Source organism: Crocuta crocuta, unplaced genomic scaffold (genome assembly GCF_008692635.1).
Source record: "Crocuta crocuta isolate KB4526 unplaced genomic scaffold, BGI_CrCroc_1.0 scaffold620, whole genome shotgun sequence".
NCBI lineage: Eukaryota > Metazoa > Chordata > Mammalia > Carnivora > Hyaenidae > Crocuta > Crocuta crocuta.
The window spans coordinates 905,096-908,957 of NW_027527402.1; positions in this window are offsets into that span (position 1 = coordinate 905,096).

Here is a 3,862-nt window from a genome sequence, read left to right on the forward strand (position 1 = left end):
GGGGTGGAAGCCTGGAATCTAGGAGATGAGGCAAAACCCATCTTGCTCCCCGATTCTGGAATCCTGATGTAGACCTCCAACAATAGTGGACTGCAGGTCCATTTATTTATTGGTTTGTTTTTAATCAAACAGTCACGTGAATTTAATACTAGAGAAGGTGCGGGCAATACAAGGCAAAATAATTGCCGTATCAACAGTCCCTTTCTTACCACATTACGAAAGTGATAATTGCTATGAAGGTGGTATGGCAGTACAAAGAAAGCCTCTCGTAGGACTGGGAGTAACAAGGGCTTCCATTTGAACTGGGCCACACGGTTGCACTGAGAATAGAAGACACTAATCCGCTCTCCATAGGAAGTAGTGTGATCTTGGACAAAATCAGCTGGTCATATCCCTAACAAAAACCCTTACTTGACTTATTTTTGCGCTTGGGAATAAAATTCAAACCGCCTACTCTGCCTATTTCCAAGGACTTCCACCACCATTCTGCCTTCTTCTTAAGCTCTCCCTACACTTCCCCTCAATTATATTGTCTCTCCCATCTTGGGACTTTTGCAACTTTCTGTTGCTGATGCTCATTCCAGCTCTTCATATGGCTCTTTCAGCCTCATCCTTTGGGTCTCCCTCATCCGAAGGGGTCTTCTCTACTTTCCTGTCCTTCGCTCTTGTTTCTTTCCTTCGCCGAGCCAGCTAACTACCTTGTTTACTTTCTGACTTGTCTGATTTCCCATTAGAATGCAATCCTTATGGCAGAGACTCTTAATTACAACCATGTCCCTAAAGTTTAGACCAGGGTCTAGCTCACAGTGGACATTTGGTACATACTTCTTGAATGACCAAGTATCAGAAGGGCAAGGAATTGTTTGCCTGATGCTGTGTGGCTAGGAAATAAAGCTGAAAGTACAGGTTAGGGCCCGAATGTATGCCGTGCTAAGGAGACTGAAATTTTATCCTGTAGGCAAGAATTTCTCTACTTCAAGTATATGGTATTCATGACTTTTCACAACTGTAACTAGCCCCCCTTGCTGTTTCTTGATTAGTGCTGTTTCCTTAAGTAGACTGACTTTTTAATTAAACAAATTTACACTAAGTTTAAATATCACTGCCACAAATGTAAAAATCTATATTTTTTCTACTACAGTTTGAGTAAAAATGAAAGATGTTGGCCCCTCTGTGACCTAAAATCATCTCAGGTAATACCAAGGGTTGCCATATAAAACTTTGGGCAATGCTGCCAAAGACAAAGATAGTTAAATGATGGTTTATGCAAGGTAGTGGTGCAGTCCTAAGTATTTTAGGAAGAAATCTGACAGTAGTTGGGAGGATGTTAAGAATGAAGGCAGGGGCTGGTTAGGAAGCTATTGCAGTGGTCCAGCCTGGAGATGATAAAGGACTGGACTAAGGGCAGCCGATGTGGACAAGACAGATTTGGAAGCTTGTATAGGAAGTAAGCTCAACAGGAAGTGACTGATGAGATCATGGTAGGGAATGGTCCTAAGGTTCTAGCTTAGGTAACTGGGTAGATAACAATCCTAATAACAGATTTGGAGAGTCAAAGAGGAGCATGTGTGAAATGGCTTTAGTTTGAATATGTGACTTCAAGGAGCTTGTGTCATAAGCTTAGGTGGTGAGGGGCGCCTGGGTGGCTCAGTTGGTTAAGCTGCCGGCTGCAGCTTGGGTCATGATCTCACTGCTTGTGGGTTTGAGCCCCGCATTGGGCTCTGTGCTAACAGCTCGGAGCTTGGAGCCTGCTTCAGATTCTGTGTCTCCCTCTCTCTCCGCCCCTCCCCTGCTTGCACTCTGTCTCTCTCTTTCTCAAAAATAATTAAACATAAAAAAATAATTTAGGGGCACCCGGGTGGCTCAGTCAGTTAAATGTCCAACTTCCAATTCAGATCATGATCTCACAGTTCGTGGGTTCAGGCCCCGCATCAGGCTCTGTGCTCACAGCTAGCTCAGAGCCTGGAGCCTGCTTCAGATTCTGTATCTCCCGCTCTTTCTGACCCTCCTCTGCTCACGCTGTCTTTCTGTCTCTCAGAAATAAATTAAAAAAAAAATTTTTTTAATAAAATAAGTTCAGGTTGTGATGTCCAATATGGAAATATAGATGTAAAAGCTCAAAAGGGTGAAAGAGATTGAGAATGGTGTGTAAGATAGAGCTGAAGTCACCATGGTAAGTGAGCCTGCCAGTGGAAATGGGTAGAGCTTGAGGAGAAGGGGTCAGTGACAAAATCCGGGTTCCTCAAATGTCCGAAGGGGAGGCATGATGCTCTCCCACAGCAGTGCAGCCTTATTTCTGCCACCCAAAAACTACAATAGAAATTATCTTTTAGTCTGTTTATAAAAAGAAACGGTCATTTTAGAGCTCCTCTGACACAGAAGTCTTAAGAAATAGTCAATCTGGCTCACTAGACAAAAATCTATTTTTAATTGTATAAAATTATACATACAAAATACATAGAAAGTAGTAAAAAGATAAGTGAAATCTTTAACAATGAAAATGGACAGATCAGGGAACAATTTTTCTCCAGTTCTTTGGGATCTTACTGGTTGTTATTTGAAAACAATAATCCAGGAGGTGCAAGGAGAAGTTCTTCCCACAACTCACACCCCTTCACACTTCCCAGAGAAAGGAGCATAGGAGAAAGGAGGGCTTATGATTTCTGGATTATAAATATCAATAAAAACTGGATAGACATACCTGTTATTTCACATAGGTAAATACTATGTTAGGGCCTCTATGCCAACCCTACATGTGCTTGTAGTATACAGAGATGCGGCTTGGAGAATTCCCAGAGGTCCCTTTCAAGCACTAAAACAGTTGCTCGATTCCTTACCACTGATCCCATACGTACTGATCACCACGATGATTTCAAAAGCAAAACAGCTGAGTTTCATCTTATCCCTATCTGATCCAAAAGAGCAAATTGTGGCCTATTTCCTAACCTATTTCTAAAAATAAAGTGTATACTCACAGAATGGAAAGTCCAATCTTGCAGAAACAGGAAACTTCCCAAGCACATTTTAGAAAGTGCACTGAACTATAATAGAGTATAAAGGAGTTTATAGAAACAAAGGGGAAAGTACAGCTTTGAGAGCCCTACAAAAAATTCTCCCAAAGAGGAATGCTTTAGCTGTACCCCAGATCATTTCTCTCCTATTTCACCCAGGAGGGAGACTTGGGGTGGGAGGGGGAGAGTTAAAAACACAAATAGTCGATCATTTAGTCTCTTTTCCTTCCTACGGTCTCCCAAGGTTCCAGTTAGGAGGTGCCATAACGCCTGTCTCATCTAAGTTTCTTGATCAACTCCTGCTCTAATAACCAACATGGAGAAAGAGGAAAGGAAAGAGAGAAAACAACTGTGAATCTATGGACATCTAAGGTCGCAAACAGCAGCAGCTTGGTGGGAGAGAGAGGAACATGGCCCTCACCAAACAAGACAAATAACGTTTCCAAAGAGCCAGAGGAAGGGAAGAGAGAGAGTTGGGAAATATGTGTTCCCTTCTACCATTTTCTGCAGGCAGGAGGGTTTAAACACAGGGCTCAGTGAAGCTGGGCGAGCAGGGGAGGAGGAGTGAAGAGGGAATTTGGGAAGATAAGAGGCTTCAACGCTGACCCCTTCTGGAGCCAGAATACATCCGGAAAGCTGGATTACCAGCAAGGTACGGTATCTACGCCCCAGAAGCAATTTAGACGATAAACACCTACTTCTGTGTTTATAATTCCTCTCTTCCTCCTGAGAAGTGTCTCAGGAATAATTTTAACAATAAGAAGGCAGATGTCCACCTCCTTCCAAATAATAAAGGAAGCCTCAACATGAAGTTCCGCTTGGAGGCAGAGGAGGAGTATGGTGCTGNTCAG